The following is a 26,751-nucleotide window of genomic DNA, read 5'->3' as shown; positions in this document are numbered from 1 at the left end:
CTTAACAGCTGAGAGGGCTGCGGGCATCAATCACTCTTAACTAGCCGCGCTGTCAAACATTTCCTACACCAACTTCTGGGACCCGACGGTCGCTTGTGAGCGACAGAACCAAGCGGGACTTTTACCTCGCCAGGATCTGGTATACTCTTGTCTTGTGAAGTTATTTTCTACTCAACAAAATATCAAGGGGACAGAACTATGTACATGTGCTCACAGCGTGTCCTAGCACAAAATGTGATTTGTGCGCATTTGACAGCATCTCCATCTCAATGGGCTTTTGTTTTGGAATATTCACCAAACACAATGAGACACCAAAGACGTGAGGTTTACTTGGTTGGGACATAAAATCTGTTTCCTGCAACCTCAAGCAAGTTTGGAAACAAATATGTGCCTGAAATTTTAGAAAGCCTCTTCCATTGAGGATAAACACTACTTCTCATCCCCAGAAGGCCAACGAGTTCCCTCAATGATGATAATGAATAATGCTTCTTTTCAGATAGCATTACAAAGGCTGTTAGTCTGGACTCGATCAGGGTTGTTGTAGTTTGCATTAGATGTCGGCTTTGCATGCTCTATATTGCATTTTCTTGTCCAAGAGTCCATTCTAGTAGACAAGCCATCTCTATTTTCTTTCTTTCCTTTCATCTTCAAACAAGACGTAGGCATTGCAAAAAGATGCCATGGTGCTTCAATCACACAGAGCTTCATCCGACCAATCCTTGGAAATATACACTCGCACATAGAGGGCAGTTCAGGACACCAAATGGATCCCTTCACCAATATGCAATGTCTTTTGGAGAGCCCCCTTGTTCTTTAAGGCATACATAACAAACCGAACTCCCAACAATGCTGTGACAGCTTTCACATAATGACGTGTGGAAAAGAGAAGAGGCAATACATAGATACACTAGATGTGTTAGGGTCATATACTGTACCTACTGCAGGGCACCGCCTTTGAAGCACATTATATCCTGTAGCTTTAAATTTTTATATTTGTAATTGATGTATTAACATAATGCCGCCAGTGTGTGTTGCCCTTGATAGATTATAGTCTAGTAAAAAAAGGCAGATGTTGCAAACTGACAAACATATGGGTAAATCCATATTAAATTAGACCACTGAGACATTCTTACAAATATCAGCAATCAAGATCCCCAAATAAGAGGTAAACTTTGAAGAGTGAGCAGATAGATAATGTACAGAACATTCAACTGGTCCTCTCCTCTCTGCTTCCTACTCGTTCAATGATCTTTGCATTCTGGTCAAAAACCATTCAATAGTCTTTCATGGACTTTCTTTCTCACATCAATAATACTGACTGGAAACACCGTAGCCAAACCAGACCTTCATGTTTGAGCTCTCTCTTCCATGAGCTCCCCGGCTTAAGCGATATACATTTTATTATGTATTCCTTCAAATACAAAAGCAAGAATCTACCTTACATTGATCAGACACAAGCATTGTGCATTAAACTATGCTTTACCTTTGCTTATTTTTGAAAATAACAATTACTCTATAGTGGATGAGATGAAACAGTGTGCGACAGACTGTCAGTAGAATTATGGGACGAAACTGTGTAATTTTAGATTTAGAACATCTCACATTTTTGCAACTAATTACTAGTTTTCATTGGATATAAAATAATATAAAAAGCATATGTGTGAACTGTTACCTGTTTGAACGTTTTCCTCTTTCTGCCACATGTGAAGTGCCACTAATTGGGATAAAGTTTTTTGAAGACGTCGCACACAAGTCCCTAGAATATGAAACGTCAACATTTTACTGCTGGGGAAAGTGCTGAATACTACTGGGGTATGCAAAAAGTGCAGCATGAGTGACTTTAGAGAAGTACCTTTGTCTAGCGTAGGTACGCTTTGGTGAATGAGAATCCTTAGGAAACACTTAAAGCCCTCACCAGCGATCTTCCAAGACCTTTCAGACCTGTCATCTTCACTCTGACACCACCACCATCCCCACCCTCCTCCCTGAGTCCCTCTGATCTCCGTGTTGGCTTGAAAGATTGAAACACGTTATCTGCAGAAGCCTTGCCGCACGCTCCACTCCGTTTTCCCTGCTCCCCCCTTTTCTTTCCTTCCTCTTCTTTCTCTCCTTCATCTATTTAATTACTGTAATGATGTCCCACCTCCCAATTCCCCTACTCTTTTTCCACTCCTTTTTCTCATTTTAATCTGTTTCTCCTCTTCTTTTCGTCCCATGCTCCTTTTTTTTTGGCCCTCCACTCCCTCCAATCGCCTCCCCTCCCTCTCCTCTCCTCTCCTCTCCTCTCTTCACTGGCCTCTTCAAAGGTAAGAGGCCGTCGGCACAACTTCAGTAGGAGAACCACACGACGATCAGACATGTCAGCACCTCCATCACACACACGCAGGTCAGCGCTTCAAATACACACAGACAAACACACATGCACATGTCAGCACCTTTAACACGTGCACAGGCACAGGCACACACACACACACACACACACACACACACACACACACACACACACACACACACACACACACACACACACACACACACACACACACACACACACACACACACAGGTCCACATGTCATTAGGGAGGGACACATGGCTCAAATAAAAGCGTGTCCAGCAGGAAGGGAGCGGGGCACAGAGGAAGGAGGGAGAGGGCAGGGAGGGAGGGAAGGTGGGAGAAAGAAGAAAGTGTCAGAGCAGAGATGGAGGAAGGGAGGGGAAAAGGTGATGGAGGGAGGTGAAGAAGGAATCTTCAAAACGGCGAGGGAGGGAAGGACGGAGAAGAGGCAAAGGAGTGAGAGGGAGGAGGAGGGACGCACAAAGAGGGAGAGTTCTGAGAAGTACCCGTCACCTGAGGGTTGCTTCGGCCATCACTGAAGCAGCGCTGTGTGTGCGTGTTTGTGTAAGCGTGTGCGTGTGAGTGTGCGTGTGTGTGTTCACTAAATCACTTCCTCCTGTTCAGCTCTGAGCCTGTTTTTTTTAATGGCACAGCTCCAACACCATTTAGCATATACTACCTGTTGTGGCTCTCTGTACTGGTTTCCTTCCTCCTTTCATTTTTTTCTTACTTCCTTCTATCCTTTAGTCCATTTGTCATCCTTTCATTATCACCTTCTAATCTTTTTTAAAACCCATTTCCTTGTATCTCATCCCATACTCTTCCTGTTTTGATATTATGTTCCTTCTTATCCCAAACTACCACTTTCGGAAGGCGGAGAGAAAAACAGAAGTCATTTAAGAGATGGAAAGGAAGCTGAAGTGAAGTTAAGTGAATAGGAAGGAGGAAGGATGGGTTTTTTGGGGGCGGATGGAGATAATAAAGAGAGATGTGGTACCAGAAATGCAGACAGCAGAGTGGGAGAAAGCATGGTACAGGCAGGCAGAGAGAGAGAGAGAGAGAGAGAGAGAGAGAGAGAGAGAGAGAGGAGCAACAGAAATGGCCTAGAGAGTGAAAGCAATAATATAGAGAAAGAGGGGGTGGTAGATCACAGGGAGACAAAAAAACTATATGTAGGAGAGTGGAGTGCAGATAACACAAAGAGCAGAAAAGGCGAGGGGTTGATATAGAACAAAAAAAAGAAGGCAGAGACAGTGTGGGGTGGCAGCAAGAGAGAAAAGAGAAGAGAGGCTGAGTAGGAGAGGAGTCTATACTCGGATCAATGGACGGCCTGTCCTCTGCTGTGTCTGCATTTCCTCTGGCTCACACAATAAGGCCCTCTCACTAGACCAGGGAGAGAGTGAGTGAGTGTGTGTGTGTGTGTGTGTGTGTGTGTGTGTGTGTGTTTGTGTGTGTGTGTGTGAGAGTGAGTGATATAGAGCGTGTGGATATAAGTGCATGTGTGTGCAAGATAATGACATTCAGAGGGGAAATGACCCCTTTGATCTCTAGTCTTTTCTTAATATTAGAGGTCAATGGTCGGTCTTCGTATGGGAATTAAACCCGCCGGTCTCTTGCAGCGCCCGTGGAAGAGCATCTGATCTGTACAGGGAGGCCTTTATCTCTGTCAGCGTGAATGCCCATAGGTTTTTATCGGCTGAATGCATTTGTTAAAGTGTTTGTCAGTGTGTTACCCATGCCATATGGACTAAACAGTGCTTTTTTGCCTTCCACCTCTTACTTTGTTCTCACAGGAAACTGAACGGGAATAGGCCAGTATGTCAAATAGAACGGTGGATAATGGAATTTATTGAATTTGCCAATTATTTCTCTGGTTAATCAGGTAAATATAAAGCTGTAATGAACGTCAAAAAATTTAAAAAATGAAAAAATAAACATGGGGATCTGCTCATATTGCTTGTTTAATCAAAATGCGTAAAGTATTAAATCAATAACTGCGCTAATTGACTAACCATTTCCGTACAAATGGATAGGAAGCTAAATGGATGGATGATGGATGCCCAGATGGAGATTGAGATTTATGCTTTTCAGCGACCGGGTGTGAGCACAACTGTAATTTGGATGACCTGATGAGCAACTACCTTCTCTGCACATTGTGAAAAACACTATAAAAGAGGACGGAGGGGGCCGAATTCATTATGAAACGGAGCATCAGCATGTAGAATACATGACATATCAGCTCCTCGCCTCCCGTCCAGATGAACTGGTAATCGATTTGTGAGTGATGCTTCCTCCTTTTGTTCATTTATCAGTGCTGCACTCGTCTTCCATGTTTACAATTAGACTGAAGAAGTTTAATACAATCACAGAGTGACAAAGTTATTGTTGGAACCAAGTGTGAACTGTGATGTGCCAAGCTGCATCACTGAAATAAATAGTCGGAAATTAATCTACAACAACTTTGATAATCAATTATTCAGTCAAACCGTAAAGCAAGCAAAATGCTTTATGTCGACTCCAGAGCAAATGGAGTCCTGTTCGAGACCATAAGACGTAATAGTGTCACTCCAATGCTAATACAGTGATATAGAAGTTAGGATGGACAGAAATAAAATCCGTCTTTAATCAATATTGACGTTTCAGCTAACATCAAATTAGTCAATGCATATAATTTAGGTTTTAGGATCATTACAGGTTTCTACATGTACATTAAGAAATGCATCATGTTGGTAACATCAGGCAATGTTCAGCAACAACGACTTGAGCATTTCTCAATAGCCTGGCCTGAGACCAAGACAATTACGAGGCCAACACAGCACAAGACCAAGACAAGTGCAAGACTTGGTCCCAAGACCAGTCTTGAGTACTACAGCCCTGGTGCCAGCACTAATGTTCTAATTTGGAAAAAACGGGATTAAAGAATGGATGGATGACTTAACTGGCCCTCCTGGCCTTAACCTGAAAAATTGGACTTAAGGAGACACGTATCGACGAAAAAGAGACTTCAATTACCACAAAGAGGCATAATGACTACCAGGAGACACAAAATAACGACAATGAAAAGGGAAAAAACTAAAAAGAGACACAAAATTACAACAAAGAGAAACAAAGTGACTACAAAGAGACACAAAATTACAACAAACTGACTACAAAGGAACACAGAAAGACCAAAATGAGAAACAAAATTACTACAAAGAGACAAAAAAACACAAGGATGCGCAAGATCTACAACGAGAAACAAAACAACAATACTAAGAAGCTATACCAATGAAGTCTTGTGCGTCTTGGTCCTTTGTAACAGAGCTGGTGTGGTTTGCCCAGGGGCCCATTGTTTCATAATCGGCCCATGGAAATATAGGTGATAACAGACCTTGTCTAAGTACAAAAGATTTTTGGGGTTATGTCGTGTGAAAATACACGGGCGAGTTGTTGTGTAAGTAAAGTGGATAAAGTAAGTGCATGCAATATCACTGAGCATTCTGAAATATCAAATTCCCAAAATAGCTTTCCTGCTACCAATCAATTGTGCCACAGTTTAACGCTGATTATCTCCTAACACAGAGCCTAAGTTGAAACGCCCCGCTCTGCCGCTGTTTAACCTCAGTCAGGCCTTAAGTGATGGTTTCAGTTTATTTTTAGAGACAAGTGATTTGCCCAGCAGACAGACAGCAGACTGCTCGCAGGTTGCAAGGGCACGATAACGCAAGGCCGCGGCTGTGCTTTAGACCTGTACAAGGGTATCAGCTCACCAGGGTGTGTGTGTGTGAGGGTAGGAAGGACAAAAGAGAGATAGGGTGAGACAATGGGTGACGAGGCGTGTGCATGTGTGTCCTCCAGCAGCCATGATGCATTAGTGTAACCTGATCCCTCTCCTCCCCTGTGAGCCCTAACCTTGAGACAGACAGAGAGAGATGCAGGTTGCAAAGCCAGGTTCTGTTGTAAATGAGGCTGTTGGTCTTCATCACTGAATGTGTCTAATCCTAGACAGCCTAGCATTAAAAAAGGGATATTGTTTTTAGGCATGAGTTAGACTTGTTGCAGATTACTGCTATTAGTCAATTTCTGAGTACACACAAAATTACAATTTATTTTTCTTTTTTCTGGTCTAGTTCAGAATTAAGAATTAAACACTTTAAGTGGCTGTATCTCATTTTATTATTTATTTAATATTTCGTTAATGATGATTTAAATGTGAATATCGAGCTATATAAGGTTGGTATTGCACAACAATTATCCATATAAGTGCCAATATGCTACTTTAATGCAGCTTAAAATATATAATTGTGTTTTTTACTTTATTTACCAAAGAAAGACAAGGTTCTCTAATGTTGTCCTAATACAAGCTGTACATGAAAATTAGCCTGAAAAAAAGAGTCCAGAATTGGCAAAAATTGGATCTGAATTAGGAATTATCTTATCAGAAAACTAGATCACAAATGTGACAAAATGTTTGCTTTTGGTACAGTTTCTGATATAATTTATAGTTTCTGACATGCTTATATACTTATGTCTTAAAACTGCTGCATTTTATATGCCACACAGACGTTGGCATATAAAATGGCTTAATGAATCAACAAATGAATGGATTATCTTCCTTTACATTGCGCTTTTTAAAAGTAGAGCCATCTCCAAGACGCATTGCAAACACTCAAAACAAACCATATTGTCAAAGTAACTGACCGATGTCATATGAGGAAAAAGAGGGCTATGCCTTAAAACATGTACATTTTCATATTATTATATGGATCATTATCTGCATGACACCAGCAACGTTAACAGTACAAAGATTACTAGTGCAATACAATTTAATAACTGTTTATTTTTTAGTCTCCTGTACTGTTACTCACTCTTGTGACCCACTGATTAGCATCAGAGTTCATTTTGTATTAAAAACATAAAATCCTCCTTTTCCTATCACGCTACAAACCACATAAAGCATTAGTGAGGAAGAGACATTTCATTCCATCCTTTTGCTTCATTGTGAAAAAAAACTGTGTTATGCCTCAGAGTAATTTCTTTCATTAAGGAACCTGGGTCATTATTGGCCCAAGTATAACGACACTCACAATTGAAATTCTTCATCTCGAATACATTTAATAATAATGGGGTTTTATTCTCCATCCTATTTCCCCTACATTAAATAATACTATTCCCAGGGCCCATTAAGAGACTTAATCATCGGGGGGTGAAATATAGCGCGGAAAGATGATTACGGCTGATGATATCCACAGATAAGTCAAAGATGATCACAAGATATGGGTTTTTTATTTTTCTTCTTTTTTTCCCCTTTTCTTTTACTTTCTGGGGATTCTTCTGCAGCCATCAGGCTCACGACTCACTGCTATCTGTCTTGGTTAAGGGTTTCAAAGTGAGCTAGAGAAAAACGTGTCATAAGAAAGAGAAGAAGATAAAAAAAAAAGACAAAAGATATAAAAATATAAAAATAGACATCCGAGAGGCAGAAAAATAAATCATTTACAGACTTATGCAGGTTAAGGTCGTCAGGGTTTAAATATTCATTATGGGTGTCAAGTCAAAGCTTTTAGATCTTGTGGGATACAGTTTCGTTAACCCCCCTCATTTGATGTTTATGTCGGCTGAATTATGCATCAAAACCAATGTTATAAATACTCTTAGTGTGTTTTATTTTTTTGTTGAGCTGGAGCTCCTGTAGGACACGAATACTGCCGGAGATCGAGGTTTAAATCCCAGTTAAAGTTAAAAGTGCATGCACTCAGGGCTCTGTGAGGCACACTGGGATAAAAACGTGCAGATATTTTCATTCTGTATTAGCATAGACACAGGAAATACAAAGAAGTGCATGCTGACATTTGCATCTGAGGGATTTAGCCTGCACACTGCACAAAGATTGGCTGCCTGACACTTTGACAGGACACCTGACATTTTGACAGACACATTTTATATAGTTTTAGGGATCAAATTTGTGAGCTTTCAGTTATAGGATGATTTCTCTCTTCAATCTAACAATCACGTTTAAGGGATTTAAGCTCTCTTCCCCAAGTAGAGCTTTACTGTCCCCCTCAAAGACACTCGGCATGATTCAGAGATGTTTTAGAATAATAGGGAGGTTAGGTTTCTCATCTAAAAATGCCATGTGGTCAAAACTGATATGGTGACATTTAGGAAAATATCAGGTTGAGGTGAGGTTAAAATCTAACGATTGTTTCAGGTTCAGGGAAAGTCTGAAACTGGACTCAAATTCTTTGCTTTGCTTACTTTATGCAACAAATATCCTCCCCTGTGCTTCAGTGCAGCTTTAGATTCACCAGGTCAATACTTTAACTTGGTAATTGGTCACTTTTGAGGCTGCTGTTGGTGTCTTATTAGTTTGAATTATATCGTAAATCTAACGTTTTGGCATCTTCTAAAGCAGAGCTTTTCATGAGTTATGGCTATCGGCCAAACATCCGACTACTCATTAAAGTCCAGCCGGCTACTTTATCATAGCCTATTCATTTTTGATTCTAATGAATAGTTTTGATTAACAAGTTGGGACGAACACTTTACGGCCACTAGCCTCCGCTTCAAAACAATACGAGCGTGATGACGGAGAATCAGCCCCGCCCCCACATGCTCTATATGAATGTGTGTCCGTACCCTTTTGAACAACCTTGTGAGGGAGCCAAATGCGAGGTGCACTATGTTCATCTTACATGATAATGTTAAGTTCCCCCTCTTCTTTTGCTGCTTTTCCGTCTGCTAAAACGACTGCCATTCCCATTCCACTCCCTGTAGCCCCCTCTTGCCCTTTTCCTCACCTCTTCTCTCACTGTCTCCATTTTCTTTCCATCTGCATTATTCTCCTCCTCTCCGTTCTTCCTGTCCCTTGTATCTGTTCATTTATCACCAGCCACATCTGCTCTCCCTTCCCATCTCCATCCTCATACATCTCTCTTCCCTGTGACTTCTCTACTGTCCGGCCATCTCGCCCCCTCTCTTTTCCTTTGTCTTTTCCTTATCCTCTTCCTCTTCCCTCTCTCTATTACTTTCTCCCCCTCCACTCTCTTCTGGGTGTCCTGTTCCCTCTCTCTCTCCCTCTCTCTCTCTGGGAGTAGCAGACCTCCTGACGGCTTAGTATTGATCCTTCCATCTCCCTCACATGCTCCCTCTCTCTCTCTCTGTCTTGCACACACACACATGCATTAGGGTGACAAGATAAAAGGGTTTGTATGCCCCAAGGCAAAGCCAGCCAAACATGAGACCAGAGGCTCTCAGCCTCTAGGACATGTATTAAAAAAAAACCAGAGACCCTTAACAAACCCAAGGCGGTGAATACATTTCCCATATCTCTAAAAGTAAACCAACAGGAAAAATTGCCTTTAGATTTATTTACAACAAGCTTATTTTATCTGCAAGTCGAGCCCTGCGTGGAAAAAAAACATGAATCTTGTAAAATTGGGGTGTTCGAAACATTTTTCGGCGGTTGCCTCAGAAAGCTTAAGGCAACCAGCACGCTCTAGTCTCTGTGAAGGAATATTTCCGGATAATAATGCTATTTATAATCTTTGCCTTGGGGTGGGGATGGGGTTTTGCGGGGGATACTTGACTCCAACTGGATGAAGTTCCTTGTTTTTCTTGAAAACACTGTTCAAGCAAAGCTGTTTTGAAGATTGCGTTTAAGGGGTCAGTCTGTAATACTACGTATGAATAAATTGAATATGAGAAAGTTGAGACTCTGGTCTCTATTCGACTAGCTGCCTTTATCCCTTTTATCTTCACTGGGAGTCTAGTTCTGAAGGGCTTAAGTTACAAAAAGGACACAAGGCTGACAAAGTGTAGTGGGGAATCAAATTAAAACAGGGAGGCAAAGCGTCGTAGTCGCAGAGCTGCACAAGTTTCAGAGGTGCAGACAAACTGCAAGAGTTCTACAGCTGGAGTTTATGTTCTGCTGAATATTGTTCAGAACACCATCTTTATTTTTACTTCACTCCTCCCGAATAGTTTTGAGAATGAATGAGGGTTGTTCTAACCAGATTATATTTGTCCAAAAGGAGGTGATGGAGGGGGCCGAAAGTAGTGATGCACCAATACAGATACAGATATTGGTGTTGATATTGGTGACAATTTACTACTTTAATTGGAAATATCAATTAAACAAAGCCTAAATACAACAAGCATCAATAATACAAGCAAAATAAAATTGTTTAAAATCAATATGAACCAAATTGCACCAAATTCTCATTTTACAACCCAATTGTCTCTTGAAATAATTGTGCAGGCATATCTCTTATTCCAGCTGTTATGCTCAGAATATAGAGTATGATGCTTTTGTTCGAAGCACCTTGCAGCAGAGTCACGGCACCAGATGGGAATACAACTCCTCACCATGGCGATGTCAGTGCCGAGCCCCATCCACTGCGCCCCCAAAACTAACAAGAGGGTTGTCAGGAATCGATACCTGGCATGAGAAACAACGTGACTTTCAGCTGCTGTGGCCACATCAATCACGCTATTACCATTAGCTCATCTCTCGACACCGACTTGGACTTCTCTCCGCCGCCCCTCCCATCCGCTCTCCGCTCCTATGTCACCGTTTTCCCTCTTCCTCTTCCACTTCTCTCTCTCTCTCTTTCTTTCCCCCTCCCTCTCCCCCTGCCAGCTCAGCGGATGCCCCTTGTCACAGCTCCTATTTCAGCCTTCTGAAGTTTCCTAATTGATCGCAATTAGAGCCGCTACAGAGCGATGGGGTGGGGTGGGGGTGGGGGACAAACAGAGATAGGGGGGGGAAGTGTATGCATGTGTGTGTGTGTAACAGAGAGAGAGAGAGGGAGAGAGAGATTAAAATCAATGAGCCTGTTTTGAGAGTGGTTATATTAGCAACTGGACTACATTTGACCACAGACTGCTGAGGTAATAACGCAAGAGACGGAGCGGAGTGACAAGACAAAGAGAGGTACAGAGAAGATGGAAAAACAAAACAGACTGCTGATGGGTGGGAGTTAAGTGACACTGAATTAAAACCATTTAAAGATGCAATTGGTATAAGTAGGGCTTCGTCCTCTAAGAGGGGGAATCGACTAATCGGTTGTTTCGGTCTCAGTCGACTGAGATTTCATGAGTCGATTAGTCTTTTTTTAATGCTTTTTCAAGCAGAATGACTGATTTAAAAGAAACCAATGAGCACATCTGTGGTTCTACAGATTTACAGTGGTGCTTTTGTGTGATTCTTAAAACGGATACTCAAGTTTTACACATCTGCCGGTTAAACTATGTAAGATAAACGATCAACTAATCGATTAGTCAACAAAAAACTGATTAGTCAACTAAGAATTATTTTGTTCGAGGACAGCCCAAGAAATTTGACACACAAAGAAGGGGGAACCTGACTTACATACATTATTGTAAAATAATTGAAGCAACAGATATAAATAATATACATATTTTCACTTTGCCAAAGTGCTCACCTGATCTAAGTTATTCTTAGATTTCTGTTCATATACGGGTGTAACAAACAATATACATCATATAAATAAGACTGCTTTAAATTTATTGACAAGTTGTTACCCTACAAGCAAAATGATACCAAACCTGGCAACCCAATGTGAAGACAAGACTTTCGGATCCTGTCACTACACCTTGTTGTTGATTAATAGTTTCGGCATGGAACCAATACAATCCATACTCTATTTGAAATGAATTGTCAGTGACAAACAGCACTGCAGTTACATCAGCAGTAAGCTAACAACTACCTACCTATGCAAACACATTAATAGTGAGCAGAGTAGCTGTATTATGAAGGGAAATAATAAGTAACAGTTAGAACACTGGCCAAAATGCAATGTTCTACAACCTTAATGAGGATCGGGGGCAAACACTTTGATTGTGATTTTTAAACTTGGCATGGTGTGAAGCACTTATGATTCTTAAGAGCAAGTAGAGATAAAGTAGGAAAAAAAACTGATAACTTACAGGGAGTTGACACAGGGGGATAATAGAGATAGGGATAAGTTAGGGATACAATCAAGAGATAGAGTGATTTCACTGACAAACATAGCAGCCAAGAGTGAGAGAGCCAGAGAGTGAAGGATTGGTAATAAAGAGATAGAGTGGCAGAATGACAAAGAGGAAGAATAACAATGGTGCCAAAGCCTCTTCCATCCTCCTTGCAAACGTCCCTGATCCCCCTCTTTTCTCTCATTTAAATTCCTCTCCATTGTCATTGCAATCCGGGCCTAACCCCCCACCGCCTGGCAAATACACACACACACACACACACACACACACACACACACACACACACACACACACACACACACACACACACACACTCATGGACATTAGGAGTGCACAAGCATTGACCTCCAGCAACAACCGGGGCCATCCCGAGGAGCCGGGGCTCACACATCTTGGCTAATCCCTATCAATGGGCACACATGCACGACGCTCACAATGTTTGCTGGAAAGATAGGCTCAAGTTCCCCCAGACTGCAGATGTCAATGTGACCCTAGCCATGCTAACATGGGTGTGGAATAGCAAGCGGTTTGTCACCAGGCATCCAGTGTCACACGCGAGGCCAACGCAGCGCTCACTCCAGCCTTGTCAACATGTTTAGTCGATACAGCCAGCTTTAATTCTATCCCCTGCCTTACCATTCCCTGGTCAACAGTGCTTAAGACCACAGTGCGCCGGCTTGTCAGCAATGGTATCTTACAGAGCAGACGTACTGCTCTCAGTAGCGCTAGCAACGTCTCCAGAGCTGTCTAACAGCAGCAACAGGGCTAGAAAATAACATCTTGTCAGCATGATCGGGATACGGCTGGGTTAATACAATTCCTTGGCTTATCCCTTGTCAGCGATTCTAGGTCACAGAGAATGGCAACCGCCGCTGATCTTAATATTGCCTTGTCAATGTGCATAGCTACATCTAGACTGTCAACAAAGCCTGGAATCATGTAAGAGACAGCGAGAGAGGCCTAAAGGACGCCTTGTCTGCAGAGTCAGGACAACACTGGTGTTGTATTATTCCTCGCCTTATCTCTTTCATGTCAGAAATGCTAGGTCAGAGATGATAACCAGTGATACTCTGATTTCTTGCCTTAGTCCAGACTGTGTGTAAAAACACGTCCATCCTGGCTCTGGAACACTACATGCTATTGTCTAGAGATGTAACAATATCAGAAATATTGTAGTTGATATCAATACCAGTGAAATTCCACAATTTTGGGAATTTTGGCTTTGATTTGGTACGAAAGTATCGGTTCTCGAAGAGAATCTGCCATGGCGAACGGCACCTTCCCCACTTTCTACCCCCGACTTCTTAGCGCCCTTGCTCTGACCGCACCCATCTTTAAACGTTGCCTCAATTTTGATCTGAACTAGACACCTGTAAAGTTACACAAGCTATCACAGTGATCCAATCGGTCCATGGACAGACATAAATATAAAACACCTGTCAAAGTACTCTAAACTAAAAAACTAAACTAAAAAAATCCTAGCACACCTGTCTCTGTCCAATGACAACTCTCTTAAGAGCTGCAGTGGGGATAATTAAAGAATATTAGATGTTGCAAAAAGGAACAAAAACACATCCTGATGTTTGACATAATTGTGTGAACGTGGAGAGCCTTTCAGGTAATATTAAATCCATTAGGGCAGAACTGTCTCTCAGGTGACACACACGCATACAGAAAAGAACAAAAACAACTTGTCATAATTGTAAAAACTGAAAGTCAATTTCAAAGTCAATTTGCACCAAACTGCATTCGCAAAATAAATCAGGCACCGGTAGAGGGTACATTGTGGACAAATCAGTGTTGATATGATCTAGAATAACCTAATGTGTGCACGTATGTGTGTGTTAGTGTCTGTGTTCTGCGGGAGACAGTGAGCGAGAGAGTCTGCGTGTGTTAAGTGGATTCTGGCGACAAGGCGACCCCGAGGGATCCAAACACAGTCTCACATTACTGACGACCCCACACACAGACAGACACACTGCGATCTTGTACAAGTGTAGATGACATGGTGCTGTCTACTAAGCAATTTGCCGACCTGCATGCCGACAGGGACCAATGGCAGTAGTCGGGAGAGACGTCATGAGAGACGTCATGGATAGGCTTACCAGTACACCAGATCACGGAGGCTTCTATGAATGCACCATGGATCGGGGTTAAATCCATGATTGTGGATTGTGTCATTTCAGTTAGTTACCCTTAACTCCACGCCAGAAAGCTTCACACGGACACCAAGAACAAATTCAGCGTAGAGGTTGTGTGAAATACGCTTCCACCACTGCCACTTACATTACCCATACAAATTACCAATACTGTCCTATTCAAGGAAAAAGATCCAACCAGCAGTAATGCTCCAAAAAATGAGAGTGGAATCAAGGGGGCTGGATATCACTATACGAAACGTTCAGTACACTTTGTTACTATAGTGATATATTGCAAAAAAATCTTCCATCATAAAATCTATGTAACTAACTTAACAAAACTCCTTCATCAATACAGTTGAAACACAAACACAATGCAGTTTGCCCACGCCTCTGTGGGAGGCGTGGGCGTGCAGGAGAACATAACATTTCTACTTTTAAAAGGTTATGCCCTACATCGTGTTAATACTTTTACTCGACCATGTCATATAATTTAAAAGAAAAACGCATTACTTTGCATACCGTTGCCTCTGAATGAATTAACAGCGACCTTTAGAGGCTCAATATAATTCAGATTCTGTGGAAAACAGTGTTGTCAATGATTCCAGCAAAATTACTAAATACAAAAAAAATATATGTAATGCCCCATTCTCAGTGCATCAATCGGACGAGTGTATTCTCTAAAATCAAGACTATATAGATAAGTCTAAGTATATGGTTCGGTACCAAACAAGGATGAACTATGCATGAGGACTTAAAGGTCAATGTAAACCAAACGTTAAGACCTTCCTTGATGTCCTCCAAAGTCATTACAATCCTGCTCAAAGCAAAATGAAACATTTGAGGTCCTCAAGGGAAAAAATTATTATCTTGAATCCTTAATAGACAGAAAGCCCTACTCTCCTGAGTCTCAGTCCCCTGAGTCTTCCCTCTTCTCGATTTACTTAATGTGATTCTGAATCTCAGTTCTTTGTTTATCATGATTATGCACATAACATAAGCCTTGCTGCGAGGCAAACGTCCCGACACGGGGGGGAATGATTTTATTGAACTTACACTCAATTACAGTTCTGTGCGAAAAACCAAATCACGGAGTAATTACAGTGCATTACACCTAGCTGTCAGCAGTAGCCCGCGGCTTCAGCAGGCTTGTGTCCTCGGTTCAAATCCCCAAACTGGCATTGGTTTGGGGTGGGGGGGGGGGGGTTTGGTATGTCTGGGGAAAGCAAATGAGTAATGCTCTCCCCTCCCTCATTGACTATAGTCAAGCTGCCCTGAAGCAAGGCCCTTAACCCCCGATTCCTCTGGTAGCAGCTGCTGAGTAAGCAACAATTTGCACTCGCTAATTCTGCATACAAATATCATCTGTCATTCATCTTTAAAAATAAACCTGTCAATATCAGACTTCATTTATTTTTATTTTTTTGGGGAGCGGCATTTAACTTCAGCGTCAGGTCTCTGCGCGTTAATAAAAGTGTGTATACATACTATCAGCGTTCAAAGCATCGCGGCAGCCTTGGATTTCCCTCTATGTAACCCTAGAGTCCTGAGCTGTCAGCGTGGATGCATGGCCGTGGCCTTCATGGAATCTGGATATCTGTCGACGTGTGTGTCTGCTCCGTCTGCGTATATTTCCTGTACCGGTGTGGCTGTGTGTGTACCTGTGTGACGTGTGCATCTCCTGCGTGCCCACATGTCTGAAGTTTCCCTTTCTGAGCGCAGACATGTGTGTGTGTCGGTGGCATTTATGGACGGAGGAATTCTATCTGCCTCCACGGAGTCCTTTCAACGCCCGCCACCACACACACACACACACACACATCACACATCCTGCTGCTGACACACGAATGTCACCACGGCAACCAGATACAGCCAGAGACGTGTTACTGACAGAGGAGCACAGACCACCATACTGGCAGGCCAGAGGTTCTCGTCATGGGGTTCAGATTCCGCTTGGATCGCCCGGTGAATCACAACATGTGAATCTTCCGGCAATATTCTCGAATTCAATCGTATTGCTGATTTAAGAGGGCGAAAATGTTATCTCATATTCGGCCTGCCTTGTCTCCACATATGCCCGGCAGGTTTACAGCATTTCTGAGGATTTTCACACATGTGGCTACCATTGTTGATTTGATCTCTTACAGAGTGCCCACTGCTCAGCACTGAAACCATCATCTTCAAAGATTTCATGCAATGGCAGAAAACATTTACAATATCATGCTTTAATGTTAGAGCCGGGGAAACAAAGGAGGAGAACAGCAGTTATGTCTATTTATACGGAAAAAGAAATGAGTTACACGCACCCCTGGCTTCTGTGAAATGTACTGAGCACAAATAACAAAAGCAGCACACGAGGTGTAAATACAACGAGATAGAAACTGAAAAGCAGAAAAGAATTTGAGTTGCAGCTTTTTTTCGAACTGGAGCAAAGACATTTACTGTGTCTTGTAAGCTTACCTTGGACAGGACGAAACGTCAGCGCGATCCTCCTCTTCACCCTGACAAAAACAACAAACCAGAGTCAGTCACTGCATTCACAGAAAACGTTGAGTGTTGTACTTAGCTCCACCCTCTTGTGTCACTACTTGTTGCAAAAAGACCAAGATGGCATTGGCCAAAAACAAAGATGGCGACGGATGCTGAACTCAAGACCTCAAAAGTCCATAAACCAAAGGGTGAAGTCTCGCCGACTAGGTCCAATTCTTATACATAGTCTAATGTCTGGCCCCATAAAAAAAGCTCAATTATGCTGATATATAGGATAGCATCTGTCATATCCATCCCATTTTTTCAACATCCTTCAAAAAACATTCAGAAATAACCTTTAATTGGTTTAAATTTGTGTTTTTAAAGAGATAATATCCTGCTTCGAAAAATGAAAAAGTTATATTATTCTAATGTTCTCCCCATGCCTGCTTTTCCAGACGATCCATCCTCTCAGGAATATATATAGATATATATATATCTATATATATATATATAAATATAATATATATATATATTTTTTTACATTCTATAATGGTGTTTATTTATCCGCAATGTCAAAATCTAAACATATTATGCACCCCATAGGCGGTCCAGTGCAGCCTAATCTACTCTGTGCATTCGTTTCTCCATCGCTCCCTTCTTTCCATCTGGCTTCACTTCTCTCCACCTGCCCATCAGTCTGCAGCCAGGGACAGGTGAGCTTATTACATGCTTCTTCACACACTGTCTACTACACACAGTAACAGGTCCGTGCACAGAAACCACACTAGCTCTGCTTCATGGTGAGTTAGCGTGCCACGCACATCAGCCGTATCTGCTGTGCTGTAAAACGGCTGTTACCACAGCCACGTCACGCTCCTGATGAAGTGGTCTAGTGGCTCACATAAAAGCTCCCAAAAAAAAATACTGGAGAATGGAATAGGAGGTACAACCGAATGAAATTGAAATGTTAAGTGTAATTGAGTCAACCTTTACGCTGAATTCAACGCACCTGGACAACAAGCATGAGAGTTCAACTAACCCCACTCCAGCTTTTCAGTCCAAATTAACTGCCGAAAAAACAGGGCTCTAACTCAGTAAGTATCGCTGTAATATAGTGTTTCCTTAGAAAATTACAATAAAAAACAACAAAAACAGAAATATACAGCATCTAAGTTAACTGGTTAGTGGTACGACACAGTTTCCAAAGCTCAAGTGCAGACAAAATCGCATCTTCTTAGCTGATTAAAACTGGTATATTATGTGTAGAAATTAAGATTCAGTCTTTATTCAAATAGAGACAGAATTCCTCATTTAATTATTAGAGATTGAAGGAAATTTAATCGATTTATTTTGGAGAGAAAAAGGTTTTTCGGTTGAGAGCCAACAAGATAACGATTATGTACTCTGGGCTCAAAAAGTGATGATCAACGCACCAGCAGACAACTCACCCCGATGCATTAACTACAGCGAGAGCATTAAAAGCCAGAAAAGCTTATAAATAGTTGTCCTTAATATAGATGAGAGGAAAACACATGTTATGGCCTCTTTGTGTAAATCCTGTTCTAATCACAGCGATCAATCGCTTAGTTTTGGCCAGGATTCCCTCTTCCACTTGAATGAATTGCAGGGGTTATACAAAAGGTTTTATCAGCACATTTTTGCCTCCTTGCTTCATCCTATTGTGTTACAGTTCTGTAAAAATAGTTTGGTGTCTTGCGTAATATCGTGTCTCCTTACATTTCCTATCTGAGATAAATCTTACCTTAGTATGTTATATATTTAGCTTGCTTTATATTTTGTTGAGTGCAGAGTCAGGGCAGCCCAGTTCAGTTTCTCATGAGGCTTCAATGGCTGACAGGCTATTTATTTATTTCCAGAAACTCTGCCTGCTTGGCTGGAGGACAGAGAGAGAGAAGGAGAGAAATAAAGAGGGGAAAAAAGCTTTGCTGATGCTGCCGTGCAGCAACAAAGCAGAACGTGCTATCACATGAAACATCACCTTTAAGACGCTCACACTCGCCCTCTCCTTGTTTGTTCCTCCTCCGTCTGCCTCTCTCCTTGTCTCAGTCTCCCTTACTCGTTTTGCGTCTTTGTCTTACCAACTCTGTTCCTCTCCCTCCTCCAGACCCTGACACCAGCTGTACTTCTCCAATTCAGCAGTTCCTCAACTCTCCAGATGACACCACAGGATTTTACCCCAGCTCAGAGCACACAAATAATAACAACACTACACAAAAAAAAAAAAAGAAAAAAAGTAGAAAAAAAAAAAACCTTGAACAGAACCAAGCAGATCAGCAAAAACAAATCCCAAAGGCCTCTGTGCAGTTCCAGATTGGGCGCTTGACAGTATTAGCAGGCCAAGCTAAAATTATTTATGGGGAGACTGGAGAGTGAAAGAAAGAAAGACAGAAAGACCAGAAGTGAATAACGGGAGGGAGCTAAATATACAGTAGCTACTACAGAGAGAGGGATTAAATTAGATGAGATGTGAATGCGAACAGTGAGAGGTAATTACACACAGCATGTGTCTTTTCAACACCCCCATAACAGCAGACCACCCTAAGCCTTTAGCAGTAGATATCCAAACTCATACGTATCATCACTTTTTAATAATACTCAATCGTTGCACTATAACAGCCCAGCGTGCATGCATGGATGTTCTCTTGCTAGTCCTTTGTATAATCTGAAAATCATGGCTGTAGGCGACATCTTGATTCTGGCAACCTTGTCTAGGAAATGATGTTTGCGTCTCAATGACGTTTAGAGGGAATTTAGAGGGATGTTTTCTTCTGGGCCGAAGGTTGCAGTTTTCAACCTTGTCAAAGAAGTGGTTGATGAAGAAAAAAAGAAAAAAATGACACAAAACTACTTTGTTAGGCTTAGGCTACAAAACTCCTTGGTTTTGTTCAATAAATTAAACATTGTGGTTTGGCTTAAAATTACGATGATATTGAAGACAGATAAATCTACCAATAATATCCACACATATTACATAGATATATTGTATTGAACTAATTGCGTTCAAAACACACTTTTGTGTTGTTACAGTTCCATTGTGCCACTATCGTTGCAATTGTAAGAGAACTGTGAGTCCTAGGAGCAAATGCCAAGTGTCCATTTGTGGCGGAGATGTGTAACCTATGCTCCACCTTTTTGATCCTGGACCAACTAGTGTTAAACCAAACAACCTTTAGGGCCTTTAAAGGGTGCAAGATCCGAGATTGGGAGCATTTCGGTTGCCTCTCAGCGGCTCACGACATGGTGAAGGCGAGCCGGGGGCTAACAGCCAACAATGCCGACAGCGTTTGAAGTGGGAACTACAGCAAAAGTGCTGACAGAGCTAACAGTGTTTACCTGAAGGGCAACCGGAGGGATGTTGTTACTCTTCGGCAACAGCGCTGTAGGTTGGAACGCCATTATCAGCCGTAAACGCAGCTAATCAGAGGGGCACTAACCTGCGCTGAAGGCTGCACTCTAAACACAGCTCCGTTAATTTAAAATGCAAAAGAAAACTGTTAATGTGTCTTGTGTGAAACTCTGGATTACTTTTAACCATTTTACACTACAAGCACATGTGCTTATACTAAGTGCTCGTTAAATGAAAGTCTTTAAATGACTATGTCCCACTGTTTTTGCTAAGAAGCTTGCACAATCAGTGACAGACGTGGCAGTTTGCCATGACTACTAGCATCACATGATGCACTTTACAAACAGATGTCATTGTGATTTGTTTCCAGGGATAAAGGATTGCAGCAAAAGGGGGATTCACAGCAGCCAACAGCCGAAAGCTGGGATTGCATTTATTTGTTTGTCTTTTTCTAGTAGTCTGTCCCTTCAGCAAGTAACAAGCTTTTAGGAATAAGGTCCAATTGCATTCTTCTCTACTTTTATCATCACCCATGTTGCAACTTATAAATTTCCTTCCTTCTGAGGGACAAATACTGTGGTAGCATTGGTCTCACACGGCTTTGCATGGCTTGTTTAAGGTCTGACCGAAAGGTTTTTGCACAAAAATGTAACTGCAATGGGATTTCTGTCTTGAGCAATCACACATGTAGCTTTTACTTCTACAATCTAGGACAGCCAAAAGGATGAGAAGAACTTTGAAGTATAAAAACCTCCCCTTTCACAAACAAACTAAAAATAAAGACAGAAATGTAAAGGTTACCCCGGCAGAGGAACCACTATAAATCAATGAACTGAAAGAGTCATAGGAGCCACTGAACTGCACATTGCACAAAATCCAATGAGAATCCAGCCAGCAGCCTCCCAATACTCCCCTTCTTCTCTGTTTCCCTTCCTGTTCTGTTAAAGCCAGGGCTATTCTTAGCAAGCAAGGGGATCGGGTTAAGAAGATGAAGGCTAAAAGCACATGGAGAGACAGAGAATTTAACTAAGGCCATAGTGACGGGTAAACACTGCTGACAAAAAGTCAACCGGACAGTTTATTTGGAGAATTTCTTCACCAGCTGAGTAAGAACTTTCAATAGAATACATTCATTTCATGCCCCACAGCACAGCATGAATCTAACGGAGGTGAGGAAGTCTCCGATTAATAATTAATGATTTATTTTTGTTGTAAAAGTGCAGTTTTGTTTGAACGTCTCCTTGATGCTGACATTTAAAAGATAACAATGAGGAAACAGTAGAAGAGGAAGCCGGTAAAACCAGGGGAAAATGTCATCGTGAAAAATGAAAGTGGCAAAACTTAAATAAGTAACTGTTTTGGCTAAAGACCGAACATTATCAGTCCCATTCTCACCCCATTTAGTTGTTCAAGCGAAAAGCTGTCCTGTATCTTGAAATTACATCTGGATGGGGATTGAAGAAGACATCTCAAGTCCTCACAATTTCAAAAGAGAATATTGTCAACAAGTGATAAAAAACGGTGGTAACAATCGAATAAAAGGAAATGTAACAGTGAGAGCAAGACACATGAGGACTCCGCCTTTATGATGTCGAAGGTTAAGAGAGCAAAGCGGAGGCAGAGAGTTCAGACTATAAGCCTCATGATCTGCTTCATAACTGTCATCTGACATCACTGCAGCAGATGCTTTATCTCGGATCCTGTTCTCTCTGCCTGCTCTAATGTAATGGGCCGGGGTCTCTGTCATACTGTAATGTAATGAAAACAGAGAGGACAAAGGGGCAACAGACAGAGATGGTTTGGTACGGCCCACACCATGAAAAAAGACGGTTAGAATGAGAAAGGGTCCACAGCTATACGCTGCCCATGAAGAAAAGAAGTGTGGAATTGTATCCGTCTGTCTGTGCATTTGTGTTAGTATGCAGCCAGCAGAGCAGCTTTTACCAAGCTTTAAGGAGACACTACTTAGTTTAAAGTGCATACAAAATGTGTTGATTTGACGCTTGTGGCCACATGTGCTTTGGAAAGGTTTCTCTTGCTCAATGTGTTACAACTTGTCCTCAAATAACCTTGGCGAGCTGACTGAGAGGTGAGATGATCGGAGGTTGGAGTTTTGACAGTTTTGGCACATTTTCATAACATGCACAAATTCTCTGCTAGCAATTGGAAAAGCATCGTTACTGCAGGAGGACAGACAGACATACGGCATCGGCAACAGTCAGAGTTATTCCGAGGAGTGTGATGTTCATGTAGCGCAGGATGTATGGGTTAGCGGCCCCGTCATACAGTCTTCCCCTGATCACACTGTATAAATAATGGCATGAGATGTACAACCTTGTGAAGTGTGTGTGGGAGTGTGTGAGAGAGACGTGTGAAAGCCTAATTAGGGTACATGTCTCTCATAGTGTTGAGTTGTGCTCCCTAAAAGTAAATTTAGTTTTTACATCTATGAAGTCATAGACGAATTAAACAGTGACACATTGCTTTACACCTCACACTGAATTTGTTATCATGTGTTGGGAGTTGAGATATTTCTGGCTTCTTAAGTCTCTGGTTACCTTTGTCCTAAGGTGGTATCCCTCCAGCAAAAAAAGGTACAACTTACACAACAGGCCGGGTAATTGGTCAAGGCCTTTACCCAATCAATTCAGTCTCACATAATGTATACACAAACACACTTTGCACACACGTACACTATGCAGTCAAATGATTTGTGGTTGTAAGAATGGAGATACTAACAGAACAAGAAAAGATAGTCATGTGATCTATGCTGGAAAAAGACTGACATTTTAACTTCTTAGTAGAATATTATGTAATGAGAACGACCTTTAATTTCACACCAGCACAGAAAAGACGGCCGCGGGTTATTACTCATTATTTGTAATTCCCAAAATGCACCTTTGTTCACGACTGAGTGGCATTAAAACTATCAAATCTTGAGCTCAAACTGTGTTTAAATTATACTGACAGGCAAAATAACAAAATAATACAGCAGGAAGAGGTGAACTTTTGATGTCAGCTCTTAAAACAGCATGTCGGGTTGATTCCGAGTGATAATTGCATATTTTGAATATGAAAGTAGTCAAATATGGGCTGCAATAAACCATGAGCAACCACTATTTTATGCCTGCGAGGAAAAATGTCTTAGGAACGAAATCTGCCAGAGTAAAGCAAAAAATCTAATATGCCAACTGAACCTCATCCCTGGCTCTGAAAGAGTTACTTTAATGTCAGCATTCTACAGATCAGTAGAGTCATGAAACTATTCTCATGCCGGGCATGTCAGGGGGAAAATATAAATGTCAAGGCAGCAGGCTGTTGATGCTCTTTACTGGGAAATATTCATGGTATATTCTATTTTACCCTGTAAAACTATGTTTCTGTCAGAATCATGAATCATGATGCACATAAATCAGATGCCTCAACATGAGAAAATACAACACAGTCTCTTCAAAAAGGGTTTCATCTCATATTATTGACTATTTTGGCTCATATTTAATGACTATATAGGGCTTTCTTTTTTGCAATGGTCTGATATATACCAATGAGGGATTTCTATTAGCTGCATTTTTTTTGTGGCAAGTCTAAAAGCTATTTCTTCCTGCAAATGAAGTGGGGAAAACTAAAAGCAAACTGTCAAAAGTGATTTAAAAAAGGTTTCATCGTAAAAGCTAAGAAAGAGACAAACACAGAATAGTAAACTGAGAAAAAATAATGAACCCCCAAGGCAGTGAGAAAGGACAGACAGAGATGAGAGTGAAAGCCCAGAGGGGTGCTCAGGAGATACTAACTCCTCTCATCATTGCATGCGTACACCTCTGTACCTTGAGATGTAAATGCAGTGGAAGCAGAAAGGAAGGCAAGAATAGAAAAAAATGTAGATAGTGTTCTCTCCTCTGGCAGATTGATAACTACTGTCTGTCTTGGTTTCAGATGGGAATGCAAGGGCAAGAGGGAGGAAAGGGGAGGAGGGATACAAGGTAAATTAAACGAAAGGCTTTATCTAATAGATGGAGCATGGAGGGCAGCTGACAGGATGACAAAGATGGTCATATTTGGTGGGACACGGAGACAGAGAAGGGGGAGGTACTGGGAGGGCTCGGAGGGGATAAATGTTGTTCTGAGGGTGGGGGAGATGGAGCAAGGAGGAACACGGAGATCATTTGACAGAGATTGTTTCGCTTGAAAGGAAAGTTAATGGGAAGGACTGAGAATGTGACTGCTGATGGGATTGACAGAAATTTGCACACGGGAAATACAGAGGGGAAATGAAAAGACCTTAGCATCCTAAACTATGGCTATTTTTAAACTGGCCATTCACAAAAAAAAGTAGAATATTTAAAATTAAAATAAAAACTTCTGAATCTAAAGATAAAAACCTAATGATAAGGTAAAAGGATAGAAAATAAGGAAGGTAGTTTTGCAAGGTCAGCCGACACATTTAACTTTGCTCATTGTGGTCTGGCAGGGGTATCTTTAATGTTAACAGACCTCATGCAGATGATCAGGCTTTAAACCAGCTGCTACACTGTCGAGAACTGATCTCGTTTGCTAAAACATCAACACACTTATACCCGATTGTACGATTTTAAGGTTCTGGCTTTGTTGTTTGCTTTTTGTTTTTGGGCTGATTGCGTCAATACAGTTTTAGATCTGGGATGCATAGTTCAAGAAGTTGTTCTTAAAAGTTGGCAGTTGAGAGAAGTCATTCAACTCCTAACTGAATCATCATTATCACCTAAACGCTCCCTACAGTTCACCGATTGGCTCGGATTTTAGCTGTACGCCTCAGGGGACTGTCAGGGAATCACTGAGCTCGTATGATTTAGGATGGTCTTGCAAGGCTAAAGGGAAGGACTGAGTGCTGCAGCTTGGCAGGCCAAAGAGTGACAGATAAAATGACTGGCAGGTTGATAAAAAGGCTGTCACCTCCACTGTGCTTTGAATAAATAATCGGATGAAGGTGTGGCGAGAAAGGATTAGAAAGTGGAGGAGAGGAAGGGAGAAGGAGATTGAGAATAAGTGAGCTGGTCTGGGAAAATCAATGTGGAAACTAGGGAAGGGAATTCAAAACATTTTATTCATACCAACGCCATTATCGGTTATGTTTATTTATTTTCGGTGCATTACTGGAAACTATGGCACTTGGGTTCAATCTCCGGGTTAGACGGGCCTTCTGTGTGGCGTTTGCATGTTCTCCCCATGTCCGCTTGGGCTCTCTCCGGGTTCTCCGGCTTCCTCTAACAGTCCAAAGACATGCAGCTTGGGTTAATTGATAACCTCGGAGGCATGCAGTTCCAATTGGATTGGTCAGTTTGGAACCGGTTCTCAACTGGATCTAGGGCTGGGAGATAATCTGCTATGATAAATCATGTTCTTATTGAATCATGTAATAATAAATCATAAATCAAGATATCGTGATACACAATTATTTCAACTACATTGATAATAAGATCTTAATCAAAATGAGAAGTATTGAATTTCAAGAGTCTACTAAGCCGTGTGGATATTTCATTTAGAATCATTTATCGAATTATAAGAAAACCTGCTATATGGTGATATTTATCATTATCTGGCCGCAGATAAGAAGAATTGAGAAAGCAACCGAATAGCGATTCCCAACCCTAACTTAGAGTGGGGTCAGCAATAAGGGGAAAAACAGGAAATGGAGATTTAGATGTGCAAGAAAGGGAGAGGAAATGAGCAAAAAGTATGTCAGATGTGGGCTACAAGGGAATCAGCAGGATAGCAAACGCTGTCAAAGTTGGCCAAAGATGGGAGAGATTGATCGCAAGGCCAAGTGGATGAACACCAAGAAACATCTAAAGAGCAAAAGGGAGAAAAAGGGGAGGGATGAAGGTAGAGAAGAGGAGCAAAACTGGACCAAAATGGGCTTTAAATGCCCATCAAAAGGAGGGGTGGAGCAAATCGACAGATAGAGACAGGGGAGGGAGGGCAGGGACTGAGAGATGGAGAAAATGGTGTGAAATTCACATGAAAATGAGGGGATGCTTGGGGAAAAGCCAGCGTGCTGTGACACCTGAGGTTTGTGAGGGTTTAGGGTAGGGTTGGCTCAGCACGATAAGATAACTGCCACCTTATCTGTGGTCGTCAGACTGCTCACACACGAACCAATGCGCAGACAAATGACACACATGCTGCCCACACACACACACACACACACACACAGTTTCCTTTGGTCGGGGGGAAAGCGGAAATGGACAGAGCACCGTTAGAAGATTGGCAGACAGGTGTTTGGGGCTGCGATTGGAACTGATTCAGATGTCCGTGTGGGTTGGGCATAACATCCGTGTGTGGTTTTGGGCTCATATGCTAAAAACTGTATGTGTGTGACAAGGGAACTCGAATGGACATGTGAAACTGAGCAAGGGTCCAGTAATTATACTGGTTTGTTTTTTTACTAGATGGTTGAAACCAAAGCAAGTATATGAAAATGTTCTTT

General features: G+C 41.7%; 1 protein-coding gene across 1 annotated transcript in view; it reads right to left on the bottom strand.

The window, feature by feature from the left end:
• cntfr (ciliary neurotrophic factor receptor) overlaps positions 1-26,751 on the bottom strand; it is a 209,471-nt gene that overhangs the window by 156,535 nt on the left and 26,185 nt on the right. Inside the window, exon 2 of the mRNA XM_054612685.1 lies at positions 16,910-16,950. The gene's annotated coding sequence lies outside the window, so the exon portion shown is untranslated. The remainder of the gene's footprint in view (positions 1-16,909; positions 16,951-26,751) is intronic.

The sequence above is a fragment of the Anoplopoma fimbria genome, chromosome 14, assembly GCF_027596085.1.
Source record: "Anoplopoma fimbria isolate UVic2021 breed Golden Eagle Sablefish chromosome 14, Afim_UVic_2022, whole genome shotgun sequence".
NCBI lineage: Eukaryota > Metazoa > Chordata > Actinopteri > Perciformes > Anoplopomatidae > Anoplopoma > Anoplopoma fimbria.
Note: the sequence above shows the minus strand (reverse complement) of the source record. Positions and strands in the feature narration are given on the sequence as shown.